Source organism: Paroedura picta, chromosome 10, assembly GCF_049243985.1.
Source record: "Paroedura picta isolate Pp20150507F chromosome 10, Ppicta_v3.0, whole genome shotgun sequence".
NCBI classification, from domain to species: Eukaryota; Metazoa; Chordata; class Lepidosauria; order Squamata; family Gekkonidae; genus Paroedura; species Paroedura picta.
This window is the reverse complement of record NC_135378.1, coordinates 28,476,181-28,502,617: the sequence shown is the minus strand read 5'-3', so window position 1 is coordinate 28,502,617 and position 26,437 is coordinate 28,476,181.

The window sequence follows — 26,437 nt, the reverse complement described above, 5'->3', positions numbered from 1 at the left end:
CAGCCTTTGTCCATTCCCAATTGATCCCTGTTGTGCCTGAGCAGCTATTGTTGTAGCAGATTCTGAAGAGAATCTACAAGAAACTGTTCAAGGGAACCTGGGAGAGGAGGAACAGATAATATTGATCCACAGTATATTATGAAGAATGGTTTATTAAAGGTATGTTTCATTATTAGATAATGACAATCTATTCAAAGGACCTCCAAGCTAATGTATGCATTTCTTCATGGGGGAAAGTGCCCTCAAGTCATAGCTGAGACTATGTTCCAGAGGGATGTTCAAGGTGGTTCACCATTGCCTGATTCCAGGTCATGACCCTGCTCTTCCTTGGGGATCTCTCATCCAAATAGTAGCCAGGGCTGACCCTACTTAGCTGCTAAGATCTGATCAGATCAGGCTAGCCTGCACTATCCACATCAGGCCATACAATTCTTAGAACACTAAAAGTAAAGGTAAAGGTATTCCCTGTGCAAGCACCGGGTCATATCTGACCCTTGGGGTGACGCCCTACAGCGTTTTCATGGCAGACTCAATACGGGATAGTTTGCCAGTGCCTTCCCCAGTCATTACCGTTTACCCCCCAGCAAGCTGGGTACTCATTTGACCAACTTCAGAAGGATGGAAGGCTGAGTCAACCTTGAGCCGGCTGCTGGGATTGAACTCCCAGCCTCACGGGCAAAGCTTTCAGACGGCTGCCTTACCACTCTGTGCCACAAGAGGCTCATAAATCTTAAAAGATTTTTTAAGACTGCGCATATAAACTTGTTTGCTTTTTCACTCCTATGTGGTAATGGTTTCAAAAGCTGTCAAAGGAATTAGAAAAATCCATAAAGGATAGGTGCACCATAGCTGTTAGCACCATAAAAAATAAGCCAGTATAGCTTGATTTCTAGTTGTTGAAGGACTCAACTTTCACACTAGGTTGATCTTGCACTGAGTAGGGAGTTGGGCTAGATGACCTCTATGTCTCCTTCCAATTCTATGATTCTGCCCAGAAGCATCAGTTCAGTCACTACTGGAAACAGGATGCTGGACTAGATCCAATCTCCTTCTGTTAATGTTGCAATTCTGTTCATTGTAGTCCTCCATGTGGGGTCTGGAAATCTCCCAGGATTACAACTCATCTCCAGTTGACAGAGATCATTTCCCCTACAGAAAATGGCTCCTTTGGAAGGTGGACTCTATGCAGAGGTCCTTCCCCAAACTCCACCCCCAAATCACCAGCAATTTCTAATCCAGACATGACAACCCCAATTCCTTCATTTCTTGTGTTCAGGAAAAATGTTCTATGGTGCTGTCACTACCTGATGATGTATTGAGTCTCAGCTTGGTCATCTGAAATGTGAAACCCCTATGGGATAGTGGAAGCTATAGGGGGTGGCTGAAGAGAAGGAAAGGAGAGAGATTTCCAGAAAGAGAGAACAAAAATGTCTGAAGTGAGGATGGATTTAGTGTGCAGTGTGCTTGTAAGCCACATAAAGGAGATGTACCATCCAGAGATCTATAGTAACGCCACTACAGAAAGCCAACCAGCCTGGGGAAAAGACAGTGGCAGAATTTTAGCAGGCCTACTAGAAGAGAAGATTCTAGTTTTAGCTTCAGTTGGTCACCTATGTTTGAGTTTGCATGTCTCCTCTTGCTACCTTCATTTCCCCCCTGCCAGGGTTAAATAACCATGTTCATAAAGTAGTTTTGGGGAAGGGTAAAGGTTTACCAGGGGGTCTGTAGGTTTGTTCTAAAGTTGTAAGTTGTTTTCTTTTGCCAACTCGTAAATCTCTCTGTATACATGTGACTGCAAAGAGGTACCAAAGACCCTAGGATAGCTCCAACCAAGGAAAGGTAGTGGGATAACTGTTCTATTTTCTGGTATTCCTTATGTCAATATTTTATTTATAGCACCATGAATGAGCTTGAACTATGGAACCATACACTTATGTTTTGTTTAAAGACAGATTGTCTGTGGGAACTTAAGGTGAGAACTGAGCCACACGAAAACTGACAGGAGGAAGAAATGACAGGTCAACAAAACTTCTGTAAAAGTTGCAGTTGCTTTGAGTGGATGGGTACGTTGCTTGTAAAGCCCATCTCATCATTCTGGCTGTACGGGACATGAATCAGCTGTTTTTGTTTTCCTCATCAGGGTTTCTGCCTTAGCCCTGGCTGCTGGCCACGCTGGCTGCAATCGTGAGCCCACTGGCTTCTGGGAGATGGAAGGCTTTCTAATTGTGCCAAATGTTGCTGCCTTTGTCTGCAGAGCTGAAGAGACCAGGCTGTGCTTGATGATCTGCTTCAGAGTTTTTGTCCCAATACGTGTTAGCAATAAGAATTGCGTAAAGCCGGAACGAAGGTTGGCACTAGGCTAGACGTATTAGTTATTTAGATATTTACTGAGATAAAGGTAAACGTAAAGCACCAGGTGCAAGCACCAGGTCATGTCTGACCCTTGGGGTGACGGCCTCTAGCGTTTTCATGGCAGACTCAATACGGGGTGGTTTGCCAGTGCCTTCCCCAGTCATGACCGTTTACCCCCCAGCAAGCTGGGTACTCATTTTACCGACCTCAGAAGGATGGAAGGCTGAGTCAACCTTGAGCCGGCTGCTGGGATCGAACTCCCAGCCTCATGGGCAGAGCTTCAGACTGCATGTCTGCTGCCTTACCACTCTGCACCACAAGAGGCTCTTATAACATGGTTTTCCCCTCCTCTGTTTTATCCTCCCAGCCACCCTGTCAGATTGGTCAGGCTGACAACGAGGTCAGCGATACCCATCAGCGATACCAGCAGGTGGGGCAGAGAGTGGGGCAGAATGACGTGACTCTCTGATGCCACCTGGAAGTCATGTTGGGGATGTCAGGGGTGAAACTTGGCTTTTGGGCAAAATTCTGTAGTAGAATTAATGTCAACCAACGCCTGATGTCCCCAACATGCAAAGTGCTTGTCATGTGGCTGGAGAAGAAATCTTCAACCTGTTCAGTAATCTTCTGGGGCCTCAGAATTTTTGCTATCTTGTGAGCTGCAAAATCAATACCGAAGGCCAGGATATAGTCTTCAAAATTATTGCTAGAAACCAGGTTCCAGGTGCCACTAAAATCCACAGGGATTATGGCAAGCAGGCCCCATACATGGTGAGAAGAAAATAAAGCATACAGCTACCCTGTGTGGTTGTATTGTCAATTGATATTTAATCCCATTGTTAAATAATAGTTAGCAGTAGTAGCAGTAGCAATAGTAGGATTAGGAGTAGGAGGAGTATTCTGTCACCCCAGATACTTCTTCTTTCCTTTCATTTGCTCGTAAAATGCTGCAATCAGGTTTAGAGCAAGGAAAACACAGCTTTAAAACAGTCAAGGGGGAAAAAATGTATGATGTGGCAAAATAAAAAGCCACCCAAGGAATCAACAGGCCCTCTGGACACGTAAATGTGTGTAAGATTAATTTTGCAAATAGAAGTTTAAGTGCAAAGCGTGGGCACACTGGGGCACTGCCAGGATACCCAGAGGAGGCAAAAGGCAGAAAGAAAAATTAGCTGCTTTCCCCCAAAGTCAAGGATTTGGTTTGCAAATCTGATGAGCTAAAGGGGATACAGTGAACATGTCTGGTGTTACAACCAAGGAAACTCAAGGGCATGATTTCACAGGCAACATCCTTCTCATACACAGAGCTGTTTGTAACTTGCTCAGAAAGGAGTTCTAATTCTACCTCTAAACTAGGCCTTCTCAACCAGGGTTTCACAAGACCCTGGGGTTTCTTTATGGCAATATTTATTGGCTGATCCCCCCCTAGAATTGACAATGATGGGCCTGGAGGGGGTGGGAATAACTGATGGCGGAATTAGTGATTCCAGGATACATGCTGAGCAAGAGGGGCAACAAGCAAGATTTTTCAGAAATGTCAGGCAGAGGCAAACTCTGAACTCAACCAAAAAAGGATTTTATTTTATTGAAAAGCAAAAGTGAAGTCCCTAACATGCTTTCACACTATTTAAACTTAAGCAAGCATACAAGAGGAAAGAAAAGAGTTGAGATGGTGTGAAAGAGGACTGATATTTAAGGTTGGAAAACATCAATAGCTACGTTCCACGAAGAGAGAAGGAACAAGATGAACCAGCATCTTGTTGGTAGTATATTGGGGATCCAGGAACAGAACACACAAGACTGGGTCTAGTATACCATTTAAACTCCAAAATGTGTCCTAAGGTGTCCTTTGAAACAATGTGCCTGAATTGATTGCCAGTGTGAACTTTTGATTTTATTTATTTGTGTGGTCTTAGACCAGAGTACTATCATTGTGAAATAAAGAAACAGAAACTCACTAATGGTTCTAGAAAATCTGTAACAAAAACGTCTCGATTAGGCTATTGGGAATTACCTCCAGAGTGAGGTAATCCAAAAAAGGTGTTTCCTCAGACAGGTGCAGCATTTGCATTCTTATCTGAACAGATGTTTGGGTGTGGTAGAACCACTTTGCTAAACTGGGATGGATGATCTGGTGATCACGGATGGGGAAATGGCAGGGGTAGAAATTAGGAAAAGAATAACTCCAGGTGTTGGGGTTAAAATACTGCCAGAGGATTAGCATACTGCCAGGGTGCAAAGATTCCTTTGTGGAGACATTCCAGGGTGAGGGAAAGGTCAATTATCAGGCCATCTGTACAATTAATTAGGTAACTCTGTGACAGTCAAGATTGTTCTGGAGGTATATGGCAACTCACTAAAGCACTCTTGCCCTGTTTCTGGCATGCAAACGTTTCTGAGCAAGCTCCCTGGCCCAGACACATTTTGCTACCAGAAATATTGAAAAGGGAGGTTTGAATGCACAGGGAAGGAGATCCCAATAGAGCTGGGATCCCAATAGAGCTTAACTTTGTAACCCTCCTAGTCATGATTGTGGATGGAGTTTCCAGATGGCTGTTCTAACTACTGTCATTCTACACTTTTTCCTTTGAGTCAGTTTAAAGGGGAAAGTCCCCAGAGGACCCATAAGTCGTCCTCAGAATTTAAGCTTCCATTTAAACATGAGACCTTCCATTTCCCATCTCCTCTGTGAGCTGCTTGCTAGAACAGTGGGTGCAAACTGAGAAGAAACGTGATATTGTCATGACAGCAGTGATGGTTATATACTGCTCTTATTACAGAGAATTGAGTGACTGTGACATCATGATGTCACTAGTCCCGATAAGTCACTGGAGCTACCAGCTGCCAGTCCAACATCTGGCAACCAACTAGATGATGAAGATCAATTCAATGGCAAACAATCCAGATGGCAACTTTGAGGACAGGGTTGCCAGCACAAATCTAGCAATGGAAAAAGCGACCCATGTTGGTGACATAGTGATGTCACCTGTACGGTACTGACATCACTTCCTGTATGACCACAAGTGATGCCAGCATATCACTGATGATACTTTAGTATTCAGCTGAAACTCTATGGTTTAATTCTATGACTTACCATAGAATTATAAATGAGTGCTAGAGCATCATGATCAATGTCACTTGCTGTCATGCAGGAAGTGATGCCAGCACATCGGGATGTTGGCCATCGCCTCTCCATTTCACAACCATTTTTCTTCCACTGCCCACACATTTTTCTCAGCACGAAAATGGCAACCCTATTTGGAGATGCTCCTCTTCCAAAAGGCAGCCTCTGTGGTGTTTTCATACTTCTTTTAGCAATCTGTTGGCTTTGTAACATTTGGAGTGAATGGAACACACACTGTTTTTCCCAGTTGTGGCTTCCTCTCCCACCCCCACTCCCCACACCTTGTAATGACCTAAGTCCAGATACAAATATGAAATAAATCTTGTCTCATTTGATTGCAGTACTATAGCCTTGCCCTCAATTTTCCATATTTTTTGTAAACAAATGATTCATACTTATACATAAGAGCATCTGGGATTATGGGTCTGTGCCGTTCTGATAACACAATAGAAACTATCCTACCTTGATCCTATATTTCCATGGAGATTTGTACCCAAATGGGGTGCCTCTTACCATCCAAAAGGGGATTGCTCCACTACCTGAAGTTCTAAGTGTCTCAGAGAAGGCAATCTGAGTGTCAGCGGTAGTTTGAATGCCCAATTTTTCAAAGGAACTCCTATCTACCTCCACCGCATTGATGTTTTGTTTTCCTTTCCAAGAGGATTCTCAATGTATCTGATTCCCAGCAACACACTGGGGTTTGGGCCTTTTGTACTTTAGTAATGTGATCAAGGTAATGCAAGCTGAAATTACTCGCCTGTGGCCTCACTGCAAGGCAATGGCTCGGCCCATGCTGAGGCAGGCAGGTGCCTGGCCTGGTTAGTGCTCTGTTCTTTGCTATCTCTTCTCTTTTATCAGGGACAGAAATATTAAAAGCAGTGACTTATCTCTCCAGCCCTCCCATCCCCACCCTGGGCTTGTTTTTTTGGGATGCATTAGAACATTCCAACTGCAGCGTTTTTGTTTCCTGCAGCCTGCGAATGATTAAATGGAAGGCAGTGAGCTGCTTGTGCTACCTGCAAGCAGCAGATAAAGCAGTTCGCTGATTATGGGTGGAGTGGTTTCAGTGATGCCTCTGGTGCATATTAATTGCAGAGTTCCTGGCTTCGGGATATAAGGAATGCACAAGTCTGAACTTTTATGCCACAGTAGTTTAGGGATACAAATTACCACACACACACACACACACACATTTATTATGTATTGCTTCTGGAATAATTTTTGATGTTGTAATTGGAACCACAGCATGAACACAACTGTCTGTGAGGAGAGCTACAGCTGTTTCATATACAGGCTGTCCAATTTTAAACCCTTCATCATTTCACAGGTAAAAATCGGGACCCTACTTTACCCAAGGGGAAGGGAATATGGGCAGAGTCCAATGGCCAGGTGGTTGTGGCCTAGCAGATGATGGCAGGGTCAGGACGATTCTTTGCATTGACAAGGAGTGGCATTTCTGAGTTTGGTTGGGGGTGGACAAGAGTTCTGGCCAGTTTTAGAGGCATGTTCTTGAATACATTCTGGATTAAGGTGCAACTTGGCCATGAACATTAAGGGTGTTTGCTGTTATTGTTAATAATCCTTTATTTCCCACTGGAACTGAAGCAATATTATCAAAACAAGCCACCCACACAATCAGACACCATTTTAAAAATATGCAATGGGGTTTGGTGAGTAAAATAAAAAGATAAAGGTATCTCCTGTGCAAGCACGGGGTCATGTCTGACCCTTGGGGTGATGCCCTCTAGCGTTTTCATGGCAGACTCAATAAGGGGTGGTTTGCCAGTGCCTTCCCCAGTCATTACTGTTTACCCCCCAGCAAACTGGGTACTCATTTTACCGACCTCGGAAGGATGGAAGCCTGAATCAACCTTGGTTAGTAAAATGGCTACTCAATATATAGCTGATATTTGAAACATGGGGATAGATACTGACTTATCCTAGCCTCTCTAAATTGTGAACTAAGACACAACTGCACACACAGTTTTTCTTTCCAAAAAGTGGAGAATGTTTAGTTCACATGGCCTTCATGTTATCCCTCTCAAAGCACTGATAGATGTATATGGACAAGCTGGATGTTCCATATGTTCAGGAGTGTTCTCTGTTTTGCTCCTGAATTTTTAAATGCAGGGGCTACTATAATCTAGGGATTCCCACTCAGCGTGTGCTGGGACCCTGGTGTGAATTGGGAGCCCCTGAGGTATACCAGGACATGGGGGGGTGGATTTTGAAAGATTTTTAAAATTAAGATTTTCCCCATATATAGGTAGATCGACCCAAGTCTCCAATGATGGGCATAGAGGGGGTGGGAAGGGGAGGGGTCCCAACCATTCAAACCTTTATTGATCAAGGCTCCTCTCACATCGAGTCCACCTGTATCGGAGAAGGCTCAATGAGCAAGGTGAGTATTTTGGTTTTAACTCAGCGTTGGGGGTATCAGAGAGGCTGGGTGCTAGGCCGCAGAAGGTCCCTGGCAAGCTCCGGGGGCTTGGGGAGGCGGAGAATAGCCTGCCACAGGCTAGTGCCACAGGTAGTACATGTTTCCACAAGGATAACAAGTAAAAAGAGCTCTTCTTCTCATTTGGTGGGTTGGTATCAGAAAGGATGCTGAATAACAGATGGCCAGTCCTGTAGAACTTGGGCTGCGAGTACCTACAGGATTCTATCTTGTTCACTGTACTATTAGCCAACATCTGCATGAAGGTGTATGAGTGAGAGAAGTTGCTATCTGGAGATTTGTAATAAAGTTTCATGGGTATGGCGGTGATGCCCAGCTTTACTGCTCCCTTCCAGCCAAGTCAGTTGAGACTCTGCATATTCTGAATTAATATCTAGTGGTGGAAATAGCCAATAGGAGAACCAAAAAGCTGATGCTTAATCCAGAAAAGTCTGCAGTGCTGTCGGAAGATGACAGAGTAACTCTCTTCAGAATGGAGTGGTATTCCCTTAAAGGAGTCAGTTCCCAGCTTTGAGTTCCTATTAGATTCACATTTAGACATGAAGGCATATTATTGGCATGCCATCTATGGACTTTCTCCAATAGATGAGATTTGGCCATGGTTATCCACTCTCAACTATTGCACTGCATTTATACGGGATGCCCTTGAAGACTGTTCTGAGCTTCAGTTAGTGCAAAAATTGTAGTAGCATGACTGCTGAGTCAAATAAGTTTTAAAGAGCTTCACTGACAATCCACCTAACTTTTTACTCTTGTAATGCTACCGTTTTTAAGCTTCCATTTTTCTTGCTGGGTTGTTTTATTTCCATGGGTCTTCTTACTGTAGATTTTACTTATGATTGTTCCGTGCTCTAATCTAAATTTGGAAGCTCTCCCATGAGCCATCATTGATTGAGAGTTTGCAGCCTAAATTTTTGTCCAAATAAATAAAGCATGCCCAACATCCTATGGATATAGTCTCACTGCAATTTGGGCAATATAGCAGCTGCAAAATGTTCACCAAACGTATTTAAAACTATATTTTCCATTATAGTCTCCACTCAGTTCTTATACCTGGAGATGGTCACCGGAGGTCAAATAAGGAGTAATTGCCAGGCCCTCTGGCTCACAAAACAACACTAGCTTTAATATTTTTTCATCATTTTTACCCGGTTCCACAGAAACTATAACACTAAAATGAGAGCAAAATTGTCCTTCTGTATTGGACATAATTTCTTTTTAGGGTCTCGTTTTTCAAATGTTGTGGTATGTATTCTGCTTCTTCTGCTAATTATACATGGCACGCTGTCGACAAATCACTTGCAGGATGGGATACAAAGATGATTTAAATTAGGGAGGTACAAATAGAATGCCAGAGATAACAAACATGATCACTGGCTTGCCCCAAGTCATAATGCAGATGGGCTGCCAAATTCTCATCCCTACATGAAGCCAATCATCAGTATCTGTTCAAGAAGGAATAATTAGCAAAATGGCATAACGAATTCTGTCATTTTTCAACCGACAGTATTAGATTTATTACAGACCATAATAAAACACTATAAGCCATAATGATTCTGGCATCTGGAACAGTAACAATCGTTCCTCTCTCTCCACCCCTGTTCCCCCAGACAAAATTTAACATGGAATAACGTCAACTCGCTCCATTTGGAATGTGTACATCTTATAGCTCCCGATCAAATTCATTTAGAAGTATTTTAGGTGGTGGGAAGAGAGGAAATAAAGAATGTGGCAAATGTCTTACCAAACTGAGGGGATTCACCAGCCTTTTAAGATTTGGAGGGACCTGACTCTTTTAAATTCCACAGGGCCTGCAAAAGGGAGGCCAACCGACTCAAACATCTGCTGGTCCCCCCCCCCCAGATCCCCTTCCATGACTGACAAATCTGACCTGCCCAGGGATTGACATTGTTGTTCTGTTAAAAATCACATAGCAGCCGCGGTATCGGCGCGGCCGCCATTGACACAGCGGGGCGCCTAGCGCGGCTCGAGAAGGGCGGGACGCTCGGCCTTAAATAGGCTGAGCGCACAGCCAGAGGCCCTCTTTGCGCTGTCTGCTGTCGGGACAGACACCCTGCCACCCTCCCAGTTAATTCGGTATTGTTGTCGCAGCTGCGGTTATGTGCGGTAGGGAGCCTGTTGGCAGGGAGGCCCACCTGCGCGTGGTGCTCCCTGAAGTGGGGGTCTCAGTAAAGAGACCGGCAGGACCCAGGTGCGGCCTACCCGGCTGGGAGGCCAGGGGCCCGGGGGGCCAAGCGGCGAGGGGGCACCAATGGAGGCAGACACCCTTTGGTGCTTTGCTGCCGCTTCCCGGAGTCTGCGGTGAAAGGCGTCCCATCCTTCCGGCTGGGAGTGAGGCATGGAGCCTGAGCGCCGCGGTACCGTCATGCAGCCGGACGGCTGACGGGGGGGTCAGGCTCCCCTACCCGCATAAGGCCAACCCTCCGTTGGGGGTTGTGTGTTAGTTAATAAGCGGCTGCGGCCAATTTGTTTGCCAAACTTGGAGTCATGTCATTGCTGGGCCAGTCGCCACCTGCTAGTCAATTTCAACTGTTAAAAATATTGTTCTGGTTTTCATGTTATGTTATGATCATGTTATGCCAGGTTTTGTTATGATTGTCATTTATTGCATTATTATAATATTCCATGTAAGTATTCTACAATGTTTAATGTAAACTGCCCAGAGCCATAGGGAAGGGCAGTATAGAAATCTAAATAAAAAAATAAAAATAAAAATAAAAATAAAAATAAAAATAAAAATAAAAATAAAAATAAAAATAAAAATAAAAATAAAAATAAAAATAAAAATAAAAATAAAAATAAAAATAAAAATAAAAATAAAAATAAAAATAAAAATAAAAATAAAAATAAAAATAAAAATAAAAATAAAAATAAAAATAAAAATAAAAATAATCTTCTGTACAGTTCTTCCCCCTCAGACAGAATGTATTGGTAACGTGTTTGCTGCCATGAACTAAGGTTTGTTGCATGTGAGTTGGACACTGAGAACATTGAGGCAAGAGCTGAAAAAGCAACAGTGAGTTGTTGTTTTTTACTGTACAAGGAATTAAAGGAACACTTCACCAGGGGCTTACTTATACTGTCCAGAAATGCATCACCACTCTCTTCATATCTGGACAGTTCTCTCAATGGTCACTCATCAGTTTCTCCCTCCGAGAGTACACGCAAAAGAACTGATAAAGTGGGAAAGCTGTAGAAGAGAGAGAGTGGCAGACACATAGAGAAAGAGAAATTTTGATATACATCATGAACTTGACAATGAGGAGAGTGAAAGCAGGCTCCCTAGTGTGGTGGCTGTGGTAGGGATGTGCATTCAGTTGTATTCAGGCTTGAAAAAATACCCCCCAAAAATACCTTACTGGTATTTTCAGGTATTTTCTTAGCTGAATACAGATGAGAAAATCTTTTCTGTTCTCAGTGTAGCTGATCCCCCCCAAAAAGCCACATTTTTTTTTTGGCTTGCTCTGGTTTCCATGCAACAGGAAGAAGGGGGAAAGAAGTATCTCTGCCTTCCAATAGCAAAAAGCACGTTAGGGGGAGCTGTAGTGCTTCAGAGCCAATCTGTGCAATGCTTTTGCAAGTGGCATTGCACTGCAGGGTTGCAAGCTTCTTGGCTTCAAATGTGAAAGCCAACCACCTTGTTTTCCCCACCCATACCAGGTTTCCCAGGGAACTGAGGGGAGAGGGAAAGAGTCGTGGCAAATAGGATTTCAGGTTAGGGGAAGCATTGCTTCTTAGCCAATCACAGTAGTGGGTTCATTGTGAAATTATTCCATGCATGGGCAAGGAGCATAAAGGCAGGGCCTGGCTGAACTAGGCTCCATATATATGACACTCCCTATATGAAAGTATAGGCCAGATATACAAAAGCATACTAGACAGTGAATGAGAGATCAAAATGACAGTGCAAGTTCTTAATTTCTGCAAAGAGACACAAGGCAAGCATGATAATGGTGTAATACTGAGTGGTTAACAAACATCCATTTCGAGAACTCATTATTCTTCAGGAAGTTTGCTGATCATTGACTCTTTTGTTGTGTGCCTTTCTCAAAACCTTTTGACTGGCTGAGGAAATCCCTGTGGCTGAGAAGAACAGCATGCTGGTAGATCGTGTAGGCTTTCTCAACCAGGGTTAATTCAGGGCCCCGGATAGGCATGTACACAGCTATGCTTCCCAGCCATATTCTGCACGATTACACTATTTTAATCCTGAAGAATGTTTCAGGGGTTTCTCAACAGTAAAAAAAGTTGAGGGAGGCTGTGATAGTGTATTATGAGGATCTACATTTTTTAACAAATACCTTTTAAGGCTGTCTGTTAGATTAACATTATGGAAAGGTGGAGCATTAATATTAACATGTTTACAGGCTTAACATGAATGAATAATAAATAAGTGTCTTTAAGATTATGAACAAAGCATGTTTTCACAGATGATATGAAGAATTTTTCATCCCTCCCAGTGTATTTTTTTTAAATAAAGTTAATGTCATTGATGCAGGAGCAACCGGAGGCAGAAGCTTGGAAAACCAACCATTTCTCAACACTCATAAAAATGTGTTTCCTTCTTCCCACAAATGGATTTGGATTTAAACAAGAAGAAGAAGAGTTGTTTTTTTCATTCCCTGGTTTTTATTACTCAAAGGAGTTTTAATGTATTACCTTCCCCTTTTGCTATTGTATAGTAGTGCATCTAAAATTTTGGTCTAAATGACCGTAAATAGAAAAACAATACTCAAAGGAGTCTCAAAGTGGCTTACAATAACCTACCCCTCCTTGTCCCACAATAGACATCCTGTGAGGTAGGTGAGGCTGAGAGAGCTTGGAGAGAACCATTACTGACCCAAGGTCACCCACTTGGCTGCATGTGCAGGAGGAGAAAGGGATCAAATCGTGTTGTCCAGATTAGAGACCACCAATCTTAACCACTACTCCAAGCTGGCATAGAATGGAGAACTATGATTCCCCCCACCCCAAGAGAGCTGTAAGTGGTTTAGGGTCCCTCAAAATAGACTCTGACCCAATACTGCCTTGAGCAGAATTACATGTCTTTATAAAAAATAACACTATTGTTATGACACGCAGGACTTTGGAGGGATGCTTCTAAATTTCCAAAACAAACTGTAATCCATTTTTTCTTCTTACTCACATCCCCACTCAGAATCCGATTTACAGTTCCCATTTCTCAACAGTTTTTACAGAGTGTCCAACGTGCTGTGTGGTTGCAGCAGTGACGGCATAAATGCAAAGAGCGGGGTGTCTTGTGAAAACATGCTTACCCCACCACTTTTCTTTCAATATTGAAACATTCAAATAAGCTTTGCCTCTTAGGAGACTGACTTCAAACAAAGAGGATGTTTGCCAACACAAGTCCTTCTTAATATTGTATGGCATTAGCATGCAAGAGAAATTCATGGAACAGAAATTCAAGGCACGGTTGTTCAAGGCACGCCCACAGCCCCCACCTCACCCCACTGACTAGAACTAGGAATGGGGCAGAATGGTTTTCAGTCCTGAACTAGGCTGTGTGGTGTGGAGGCCTCTACATGAAATTATAGACACACATACCCAGCTGGGCATTGACATCCTCTCGCAATGGGGTCTGGCTGGATCGCAGCCATTATGCTTAATTGTGGCATTCCTGTCCCGGTAATTAATTTCTGTACTTTTATTGTAGTTTTTTTTTAAGTGCTGAAGAGGTGGGACCTAAACGTTATGAAAACAATTCATTGCTGCCACTGCATCACCTGAGACTGAGGGAGATTTTTAATGAGACTATCCTCAGCTCACCTTTTCCGACTGAACTAGGTTGTTTTGCCTCTGTTGTTTCAGCTTCTTTTCCTAAATGGAGATAACTGTTTCGGAGGACAGGAAGGGCTCCCTGGAACCATTTTCTTTAGCAGTTTTGTCAAGCAGAAGACATTCCATATATTTTCTCTCAACATTTCTCTTCCCTCAGGCTTTCATCTAAAGGGGACATCTTCTTTCGCTATTTTATTTGTTTCTCCATACCTGAGATATCATATTAGACTTTCCTGTTTTTATGCCTCAGCAAGTTGACATGTTTTATTGTGAATGGTAGAGTAGCATCTGAGGGGTGGAAGAGAGTGGAGAGGGAAATCTGAGGGGATTTGTGTGCTCTTGAATTATCTTCAGCTTGGAAGTTAAACATGGAAAAAACGCACAGAACTACTCCACAAAAACAGGGAGCAAATTGAGTCATGAAAGTTGCATTAGAATCTTCTGTATATTGTTCCTTCACATTATACTTCTTTTATATAAGCCAACAAAGGCTTTGTTGTTGTTGTTGTTGTTTGTTGTTGAATCCTGAAGGGAGGAAAATGAATCCAGAAAGATAAAAAATACCCATTGGTCATGTATGGTGAAAGCGATGGAAAACACCCATGCATAAAGGTAAAGGTAAAGGTATCCCCTGTGCAAGCACTGGGTCATGTCTGACCCTTGGGGTGACGCCCTCTAGCGTTTTCATGGCAGACTCAATACGGGGTGGTTTGCCAGTGCCTTCCCCAACCCATGCATAATAGGCCTTAAAAGTCAAGACTGCCCAATGGCATGGTGGAGAAAGAATTTATTTGAAATCCTCCAATGGACAAAACCTTACCTAGAAAGGGTGTTCCACAGGGTTATCACAGGGTTATCAAAATATTTGTACTAACATTCTGTAGCTAAAATGTAATCTCTGTAAGGGAAAACTGATCCATGTCTTGATAAACAGAGAAGCTTATGTGCAAGAAGGCTCATTCCACCAGGTTGAGGCCAAGATCAAAAAAAGATCTTGCCCTGGTTGGGGCCAGGTCAATCTCCCGTGGGCCAGGAACCAATAACAAATTTGTACCCACAGAGCATAGGGCTCTCTGTACAGCCTCTGCTGAGATTAATGGACATTTCTATAAGGGGTGCTTCTTAGTGGTGTATTTGGCTTGGGAACATCCTGCGGGTGACAGAATGAACATATGAAGCCAGAGGCAAACCTGAGCCCTGGGTGCCAGAGAGGAAGGAAGCTGTCAGTGGAGAAATCTCATTAGAACACAAATGAGATGTCAGTTACCAAAACTGTCTCAAATGGGAGAATGTCATGGAGTGCCGAAATAGAATAAATGCAGAAGCAGCCACCTCACAAACCCTTTCCCAAGCAGCTAATTAGTCTTCTTGACCCATGCTCAGAAATTATCATGTCTTACCTGTCTGGTAACTGTTTTAGACACATGTAGCCTTTTTATCCCTGGTTCTTTTACACAACACTATTACTCATGTATCTTTTTTTTAAAAAAATGATGTTGACTGTATTTTCCATATAACACCAGTCCAAAGAATCTTTGTAAATCAACATAGCTAGTCAAATGCCTAGCAAGATGGATACGTCTGACTGTATGACCAGCTTGTAGTCTCATTATCCTAGTGTCTTTGGACAGCTGATTTTATTAAACACTAAGGAGTGTGAGGGAAGGACGTGATCCAGTCCATGCCATGAATGAACATTTATGTGAATGAAAGGAGATCTCTCATGGGTTTATTCTACTGATTTCTCCTCTTCTGAATTGCCCCTTAAGTCATCCTGCACATTCTATCATGTGTACATTGAGAGGTTCTGTTAGTCCCAAGGAGAATCAATGGATTTAGAAGGGTTGGCCAACTCCAGACTGGGAAATCCCTGGATATGTGAGGATGGAGATTATGGGGAGGGGGGCTTTGGAAGAGGAAGGAGATCATTAGGGTTGGGATGCAATGCTGCCCACCTCCCAAAGCTGCCATTTTCTTCAGGGGACCTGATAGCTGTAGTGTAGAGATCAATTGTAATTCCAGGAAATCAGCCCTTCTAGGGTTACACTGTAAGAGGCCCATGTGCTTCTCACATAGATCTTTACATGCCCATACTCTCCTCCCCTCAGGATGCCTACTTGTTAAAAGTAATCGTGAGGATGCAGAAGACACAAAAACATGTAGTACAAAGTACGTAGCAATGGCGAAACTAGTTATGTAGCTAGAAAATAAACTAGTTGTGATGTCTGAAAAGTAAAATGATGGATATAAATGTACCCCATCAAGAGTTATTCAGAGAGATACAGATTTTTAAATATTAAATATTTAATACAACAAAGGGAGTATTAGGAAGAAATATTCTGTCTTTTGTACTTAGCTATGGGAGGAGGAGCTGCAGGCCATGTGGGAGCTTTCAGCATTCTGCAGGGCCTGCAAAATGGATCTCTTCTGCCAGGTTTATGGTTGAGGCCAGCACGACAAGGAAGATCTGATTGTCCCCCACCCTGTTTTTAAGCAGGGGCTTGGCTATGTGTCATCTGTGCCCCCTCTTCCCACTTCCTCTAATACGGTGGTTATTCTCAACCTTGGGATCGGGACCCCTTTGGGGGTCAAACAACCCTTTCACAGGGGCCGTGGCAGGGCGAGCAGCTTGGCGGGGACGCCATCTACACAAAAGCCTTGTGGTGTGGATCGAGATAGCACATTTGTCTGTCTGGAGCAGTGGAAAAGAGCGAGATTGGCATGCTGGGAGAAGGGGCAGAACTCAACTGAGAAACTCCGGGGGAAAAAAACTGATTTATATACACTCATGAACAATGGATCTTCATGCCATTGGTCAGTTCTGGTTTAATTTCTGTGAAAGAACACTTGCATAATTCTATGATTGGGGGTCACCCCAACATGAGGGACTGTATTAAAGGGTCACGGCATTTGGTTGAGTGGTTGAGAACCACTGCTCTAATAGATATTGCTGGGGGGATTGGAGGTTAGGTTACACCAACCGTGTTATTTTTAATTTTTGACTTCATGTTTTATGACTTTTACGTCCTAGTATGTTTTAACAGGGTTTTATTATGGACAATTATACCCCGCCATGAGCTGGTTCCAGGACTGGCGGGAAATACATTGAAATAACAACAACAACAACAATAACAGTTATATATAAAATCATCTTTGGTATAAATAATGATTTTAGGTAATCCTTTTTCATATATATTCAAAGGGAGGGGAATTTTCTGTGGGCAGAAAATAAATCTACCTCACAATTATCTGATCAGACAAAAGTAAATTTATACAGTTGCATATACTACTTCCAAAGTCAGCTCTGATGTAAACTGTCTTATACATCCATGATTTTATTTATTAAATTATGCTCCTAGTTTTAGGGATATGGGAAAAATACACCTGGAAATAATGTTTAAACTCCTAGTAAGTAAATGAATAAGAATTAGTCAAGCAATTTTTATAGTTTTGGTTAACTTAGCAAGGGTAGCTGCAAAAAAAAATAATAGCCTGCATAATGGGGTAAGCCATTTAAATGCATGATTTTCACACTGATTGATTGATTGGCATTATAGATGCCTTGTATTCATCACCTGTACACCACTCAGCAGCCAATGAAATTATCCTGGGCTTAAGCATGCCAAGTCTTTGATAGACCCATCTTCCTCAGATTTCTTCGCAAAAACCATTGAACTTCTTACCCTCTCTTCATCCTTATGGGTCAGGCTTTTGGAAAGCTACACCAGAACGTCTCCTCTTTGCAGAAATTTCTTGACACATTCTATACTCCGTACCAACATTGCATGTGTGTGTTTGTGTATTATTTGCCAGTTTGTTAGTCTTCTCTCAACATTGTGGGGCATAATCACAGGTCTGTCAACTGCTGTAAATGAACTCTAGTTTTGATAAGATATCCTGCCATTTTCAAGGAATATACGAGACGTCGCTCACACAGACACACTAGGATAAATGTTCGCCTGAGGTGTGCATTAATGGAGGTCTCCGGCGTTAGAAAACAATTGTATTATTCACTGCCTTTGACTCTAAAGCAAATTGTGCCTGTGGTATTCGTGTTTTGTATTCCACATCAGTCAGAATGACAAGATCCCCTGCAGATAATATTAATTAGAGATACGTAGATATTCCTCACGTTCAGTCTGCCTTTGTGTGTGTAAAAAACAGTCTACTGCTCATGGTTCCACACAAACAGGGTGCCATTGTAAAGGAGGTTGCCTTGCTGATACTCACACTGTCGTCCCACCAGAACAGCAGTGATGCTCCTCAAGCTAATGCTTGTGAGGCGTTGCATCTCGCTCGCCATGTGTGGAATGTACATTAAGTTTTTCTGATGTTTTTGTTATTCCCTTTCATTCGTATTTCAGTCTCTGTTTTCCCAAAGGAAAAGAATGGATTATTTCATTATTATTTATTTAAAACATGCTGCCTTTCTGCTCAGTTTAGGGTTCCCAAGGCAGCAAAAAATTAACCTATGAAAATAAAATACACAAACGCAAAAGATGCACAAATAGGGAGGGAGGCCAATGAGAGTTACTGAAGGAAAGACAAACCGAACAGCAGGTTATGAAAAAGTAATAACTATGATTTTGAACCTGTTTTCTTTTTATTCCTTTAAGGCAGTGGTTCTCAACCTTCCTAATGCCGCGACCCTTTAATACAGTTCCTCATGTTGTAGTGACCCCCAGCCATAAAATTAAGCAAGTGTTCTTTCACAGAAATTAAACTGAAACTGACCAATAGCGTGAAGATCCATTGTTAATGATTGCATATAAATCAGGTTTTTTCCCAGGGTTTCTCAGTTCATCTTTGCCTCTTGTCCCCCCATGCCAATCTTGCTCTTTTCCACTGCTCCAGGCAGACAAACGCTCTCTCAATCTATCCCACAAGTCTGTTGTGTGGATGCCTGCCGCAACCCCTGTGAAAGGGTTGTTCAACCCCCAAAGGAGTCCCGACCCCCAGATTGAGAAGAATCACTGCTCTAGGGGATGTTTTGCTTTGCTTTGCTTTGCTTTGCTTTGCTTTGCTTTGCTTTGCTTTGCTTTGCTTTGCTTTGCTTTGCTTTGCTTTGCTTTGCTTTGCTTTGTTTTTAGGGTTCACTTCTTAATAAGGAGTCCAATTCTTTTTTTTTACAAAAGAAATCTGACTTGGGGACAAACCATATGCTACATCCACGACTAACAGACAGGGGACTAACAGACATACATGCATCAGGAAAGCTCACATAAAGAAACATGCATTTGCTCAGATGAAGATAAGATAAGAAAGAAGCCAGTAAGACCCGACCCCCAATTGCCCTTTCTACTCACCAAAGTGGGGCTGGAAGGGGAAAAAGTGCTAAGCAAATGAATGCTTTCAAGGTGACTTCTCCCAATGTGCATCTGACTATGAGTCAGGTCGCATGCCCATAACTCAATACGTGCCAGGCATATCATGTGCTTATGCCATTAGACTATCATTGGTTGACTTTGAAACTGGGATTATGAACCGTTGGATGAGCCTTAGGAATACTGTGTTTTTAAGAAATGGTTTACCATTGGGTTTACTTTTAAGTCCATTCTATTGTTGAAATTATTTAGGGGTATGCACTCTTTTACACAGCCTTTATTTCTATTTACAGCAGTACTCATCAGATTATATTTCACAGCTGATTGCTTATCTTGGCCTACAGCAGGGTGGCCCAACTGTGGCTCTCTAAATGTCCATGGACTACAATTACCATGAGCCTCTGCCAGCATGCCTGGCCACTCCTGCCATAGAATCCACCCTCCAAAGCAGCCATTTTCTCAGGGGAACTGGACTTCTTGTCTGGAAATTGGTTGTAATAGCAGCCTTCATCTTGTAGTCGGCAACCTCACCATGGGGTGATGGCAGGGGATCATGGGAATTGTAGTCCATGGACATCTGGAGAGCCACAGTGTGGCAACTTCATGTGAAAGAATTCTGTCTTTCCCCCCTTGTTCCTCCAGATGGCTGCAGCTGCCTTCTAGGACCCCTTTGTGATTCCTCTGCTCACATTTGGGGGTCAGAGGTATCCGAGGACTAAGATTTAATGAACCCCATGAAGTCCTTAGAATAACTCATTTCATAGTCTTGACCAGCTATATTTGGTGACTGCATCACAGGTAATCAGAATACAGTACAGAAAAAGTAACTGGGTCACACAAATCAATATTGAAGGACGTGAATGGGGAAAAATAACAGAGGCATAAGCAAACAAGCTGGCATGTTAGGGGTGTCTTTCTGAGCTGAATGTTGAAGATAGCTCCTGGCCAGCACATCATCCAAACAACAGAAACATAAAAGTTTCATTAGTGCATTTTAAGGAGATCCTTTGCGAGTCATCTGCCGAAAGAAACATGTACATCTGTAAACAGAAATTATATACATATGTATTTATAAAGAGCCATGCAAACAATATACTGGCCATGCATAAAATGTACAGTGTTTGTGTATAAATAATTGATGTCACTTCATAAATATGTTATGCAGCATATCAGGAATGAATGGAATAAGAAGAAGAGTTGGGTTTTATACCCTGCTTTTCACTACCCAAAGGAGTCTCAAAGCGGCTTACAATTGCCTTCCCTTCCTCTCCCCACAGCAGACACCCTGTGAGATAGGTGGGGTTGAGAGAGACTTAGCAGGACTGTGAGAACAGCACTATCAGTGAGAACAGCACTATCAGAGCCCATATTCACTCAGCTGGCTGCATGTGGAGGAACAGGGAATCAAGCCTGGTTTACCAGATTAGAAATCACCCACTCTTAACCACTATGCCAAGCTAGATTGTCCTGTTTTGCCAAAGGAATGCGATATGGCCTTAATGGTTATAGCGGCTCTTTGTGCAAATTATAAGTTGTGGCTTTTTCAGCATCAAATTATGTTTATGCCACACCAGGCACCACAGTGACTCTTTAGCAGACATCTGTGTCATTTGTAACTCACAGACAGTTCCCCTTAAGCATATGCTTTCAGCATGTCCAGTCATCAGATTTTTCTGGGAAGAAGTTAATAACCATGTAAATTTTGTATTAGAATATTCATTGATTTTTGAATTGCTTATGTACTTTTAAACTGTCAGCCTGTCTCTTGGAGTCTAACCATGGGCCCGTGGAAATGGACCATCCATGGCCAGTACAGGTAAAAGGCTTAGATTACAACACTGGAGAGGTTTGGGTGGGTGGGTTTTTCTGAGGCAGAACAACAAAGTTCAAGTCCAGTGGCACATTTGAAACCAACAAAGATTTATTCGAAGAAGGAGAGATGGGGGGAGGGGAGGTACCCCACTTTTTACTACCCAAGGTAGTCTCAGTGGTTTGCCAACTCTTCCTCTCCCCACAACAGATACCCTGTTTGGTAGGTGAAGCTAAAAGAGCTCTGAGAGAACTGTGACTGGCCCAAGGTCATGCTGCATGTGGAGGAGTGGGGAATCCAACCCAGCTCTCCAGATTAGAGACTGCCACACTTCATGACTACACCAAGCTGGCTTTGTCATCCATTTAGTAGCTGGATTTTGAGTTTTCCCCCCTGTTTAATTACCATTTTTTAAAATATGTTTTTAATGCACACAACATACTGTCCACATGGATGCCCAGGTAGATATTTTTAAACATTGCAGAGACGATACAGGATCAGAGTCTTACTTATTCATCGCTCATTTTGGTGTGCCAGCGTCCTTGCTGTCTCTCTGTCGTTCGGTCTCCTTTTCCCCAGTCCCCCAATTTGCTAGGCAGAGATCTGCTCCTCTGCCCCCTCCTCTTCCATCTCTCGTCTCCTCTGCTTATCTCCAGATGGGAAGCATTCACGGATTCTCTAGTGGGCCTTGATGTATCCATCCCAAAGCCCCGGTGATGTCATGGCCTTACTGCCTATTGTGTTAGTATCAAAGTCGGTCATCTCAGCCATTGAGCGACTGCAGAGTACCCCACAGCGCAGTGCTCAGTGCTCAGTAACATCTCCCTGACTGCAATACTCCTGCTACACAGTCTCAGAAGTCACCAAGGAGCTGAAAGAGGCAGGGGATTGAAGAGTTGCAATGCAGCTGTGGCTCTCCATCTCAGCTGGTAGCTCCCTTTGCATCCCTGTGAAAAGACACACAACAGTGTGATATTATGAACGGCCCTTTGTGAAAAGCCTGTCTCTGCAACACAGAAAGTACCTGATTTTTTAGTGAAGGAAGTCCCGAAAGTGCTTCTGATACAAGGTAAGGAGAAACAGGAGATGTGTCCCTGAAACATTTTAATGTATTGCCATCACTTTTTCTAACAGATGTAAAGACCACCCTGGAAACTGTAATCTGTATTTCCCTCTCCCCCTCCCTTCTCTCCAACACACACACACACACACACACACACACACACACACACACACTGTCGTTACAACAAAGTCTCCAAAACAGACTACTTCCCAAACAGTAGGATGCCTCTTGTTGCCATACAATTCAAAGTGCTGTTTTCTAGACAAGCCCAGAGTTTTTTTTATAAGGGAGGAACAAGTGTTCTTATTATGAAATCCCTGCCCCATGGAAAATCAGTAAAGAGGTGCATTTGAAAAGCCACAAATCAGAATTCCAACTGTGCATGCCCTGTTTGTTAAGCTCAGAAGGGTAACGAATCCAAATGAAATTTGCTCTCACTTTTGGACATGGAGCAACCTGGGCCAGTCTAATCTCTCTCTCTCTCTCTCTCTCTCTCTCTCTCTCTCTCTCTGATTATGTCATAACATCCGTAGCTGCACTCTGCTGTTTCAGTTTTCTTGTATTCTGCTTAAATTTCCGTTTCTCCAGAGCAGAAGGGGGGGGGGATTGACCCAAAAGGTATGTGCCGGAACATTCCGCTCCTGCCAGTCATCATTATCCTTGATTCGGCATTTCCATGTTCTGCCATTCCATCTCAACAGAGGCTTTCTAGCTATTAGGCTGCATGGCAGAAGTGGGAAAGATGCAGGGGTCTTTGGACCTAATTTTAAATAATACAAGCCAAAAACATTTTCAGGACAAAATGAGCAAGACAAATGCTCTCAATGCAACACTCCTATTGACTTTAGCAGAATAGGGATCCTCCGCCTTCCTCCCCAAGACCCCTCTTGAATTAATGATGGTTGCAGCTCATCCAATATTGCAAAAGATACGCCTTTGCATATTCCACTGGGTACATTCTCTAGGGGGAGAACTGAAGCAGAGATGCACGGGGCACAAAGAAACAACAGATAACTCAATACCATTACATACACTGTACTCGAGGGAAGATCCCATAATAACAAAAGAGGGAGAGACTACTGTTCTGGCTTAAGTAAGAAGACAAAATCCATCTGGGAGAAATGTACATGGCATATGCCAGCATGATGCTTATTTTTATCTAGAGACATTTTTCATTTCCCCAAGCTAAAACTTCAGCAAGTGTATTTTTCGCTCCTCTCCTCTGGCCAACCTTCATCTCACTACAACAAATGTTCTAGTGCTCCCCCCCCCCTTTAATTTATGGAAGCCATTGAATGCCCGAGGAGAGAGCCAGTTTTCACGAAACTTGCGGAAACATAATTGCCAGTAATAAAAATGAGCAGATCTATACTGACTAAGATGTACGCAGTCAAAGTTAGTTGGATACAAGAAATTCCCCCTCCCTCAGAGACTAGGCCCGTACCCCAGAAATCAGGTTGAAACAAGGGAACAACTTTTTACTCCATTGCCCATGTATAATATATGTTACATGATAAAAACAATACAAATTACCCTAGAGCAAAAGAAAAGGTAAAGAAACTTTTAAAGGATGAGAACTCCCAAACCACCCTAATTGTCCTGTTCTAAATGACTGTAAATAAAATGTTATTGTTAAGTCAAGGTTATTTCAAAAGTAACACTAGAGAAACACTGACCATCTGTATTGCTCACCTTACTTATCAGGAAGACTATCCTTCCTGTGTAGTTTTTTTTTTAACTCTGTTATTCATTTGTTTGTTTATTATTTAATTAGATTTATAGACCGCCTTCTCTGCTCGAGCCAACAGGGTGGTGAACAACAGCACATTGAAATCTAAGTTTTGACAATTTGAAAACCAATCCAAGAATTCTACCTATGAGCATAAAAAGCAGAACTCAGGGAAGTCAATGCAATGTTGTCGTTTAATGCTTTACTAGCCTCAGCCAGAGGCCTGGCAGAAGAGCTGTGTTTTACAGGCCCTGAGGAACACATAGAGCTCTGACATAGCCCTGATGTTTTCTGGGAACTCATTGCTCCTGGCGGAAGTTAGGGCCCAAAAAGCCCTGACTTTGGTTGAGACTAGATCAGGGGTAGTCAACCTGTGATCCTCCAAGGTAAAGTTTTTTTACCTTTACCTGTCTGTGGACTACAATCCCCATGAGCCCCTGCAAATGCTGGCATGGGCTCATGGGAATTGTAGTCTATGGACATATGGAGGACCTCATGTTGGCTACCCCTGAGCTGGATTTCTCTGGGGCTGGGGACCACTAGAGAAATTTATGAAGATATTGAAACCAAGACACTTGCCTTCTCTATATTAACAATTAACAATATTAAATAAAGGATAGAATGTCTCTTTAGTAATTAGCATTTCTAATGTCACAAATGGCAGGCTGATTGGAAACCTGACTAATCCTGAGTTCAGAGAGGGAAGATGGCCCTCTGTTGCATTATTCCAGAAGTACCTACAACCTGATTCTTGATGCCGGTAGGACAGTCCTAAAATAGGACACAAGGCAAAGGCTAAGGCTGCAGTGATTTTTGGTGGATATAGAGATGAAAAGGAAGAACGAGATCCTTGACTGCTATCTCTGGTGGTTGTTCTGGACTGCCACAGCATCCACCCTTATACAGAGAAATAGCTCTTAACAAACAGGATCTTCTCCATCGGTATCCTCCAGGACAGTGGTCCCCAACCTGCGGGCCGCGGCCCGGCGCTGGGCCGCAAAGGCCATGGCGCCGGGCCGCGGCTCCCTCTCCCCGCCCCCCCCACCCCCGCAGTAAAAAACTTCCCAGGCCGCAAGCTTGCGGCCCGGGAAGCTACTTACTGCGGGAGGGCGGGGAGAAGGAATCAGGGCCGGGCCGCGCCCGTGCAGGCCGCGCCGGCGCGGCCCGATCCGCGGGCGCGGCCGGGCGCGGCTCGCGGGTGCGGCCGGCGGGCGCGGCTCGCGGGTGCGGCCGGCGGGCGCGGCTCGCGGGTGCGGCCGGCGGGCGCGGCCGGCGGGCGCGGCCCGATCCGCGGGCGCGGCCCGAAGCGTGGGCGTGGCCCGCGCGGGCGCGGTCCCTGCGGACGCGGCCCAATGCCCTGCCGGTCCCCAGCCTAAAAAAGGTTGGGGACCACTGCTCCAGGACATGGGCAATAATAGATTCCCTGGCCATGGGGGATGAAATTGATCTGCTTCTGAAATGGAGAAATGTGGAGAAGGGAGATGGGGATAGGTGGTAACCTAGGAGTCCCACAGCTAATAATTGTGACCTTGTGTGAGACCCAAGCTACAGGATCTATCTGGTTTGGGAGCTCTCCAAGGTCCTAGCCTTTCTGCTTCCGTTCCCCTTCTGGGGAATGGAAATAAAAGCAAGCCCCTTGCTGAGAGGTCATCCACAACAAAGCTTGTCAAGCCACTTGCTGTGTGCACAGTAGAAAATAAGACAACAACCAGCAGATGGGGTTATGAGGGCAACTGCTATTGTTTATTTGATCATAGAGCCACTGCTTTCAATTATATCCCCCAAGCTGAAAAGTACACCTTCCTTGTCAGCAGCACCTGGAGGTATTTTGGAACATCTTCCTCCTTTCACTGGCCTTGGTAGCATGCAGGAGGAGTAATAGCTATTGTACATGAATGCTGTGCCATTTCCAGCAACATCATTCACTATGGCTGTGAAGAAGAAGAAGGAGTCTCAAAGAGGCTTACAATTGCCTTCCCTTTCCTATAACAACAACAACAACTTCTGTCTTCAGGAGAGGCTGCATCTAGGTGAGTTGGGCTCATGGACATGGTAGACAGTTCATGCAACCACAGTTTCTTGAAATCTACTTTTGTCTAGAGATGTCAGAGACTGATCCTGGGAAGTTCTGAGGTGATTCTTATCAGTTGTTTCTCTGCTTGATCCTATGAAGCTGCCTTCTATTGAGTCTTAAAATCGTGGAAGAGGGGGAACCCCTCTTCTGTTGTTGATGGGTTTTTTTATTTCCCTTTTTACCACTTTTAGCTTTGAACCTTTCTCCTGTCTTGCAATAAAATCCCAGGATGCCACTAATATTACATAAAGGAGAAACAGGTAAAATTTGTGCAGTCATCCTTGGGAAGCATAAACCTTTGCACAAAGGAAATTGCTGTCAGAAGAAATAAGGATGATCCACCAAAAAAATAAAAAATCAGTTACCTTTATTAGGAGCAGGGGGGGAACTGCCATCTTTTCCTGCTCCGTAGGTAACCACTTACTCTCAGAAAGGAATAACAAATAGTACACTGGGGTCATAAATCATTTTCATGGTGCAATCCAAACTAATCAATGCCTCACATAATTAACACGTTGCTTAAGCAACTCACAGGAGGGGAAACTGGTACTTCTAAATGTTCCATCCCATCTATCACATAGGAGGGAAAGGAAAAACTACCAGGTAGAATCTGACTTTCCGGGCATAAAGTCTCAGGTTCAATGGCCGAGAAACAGGAGGTTGGGACAGGAGCCTTCAAACCT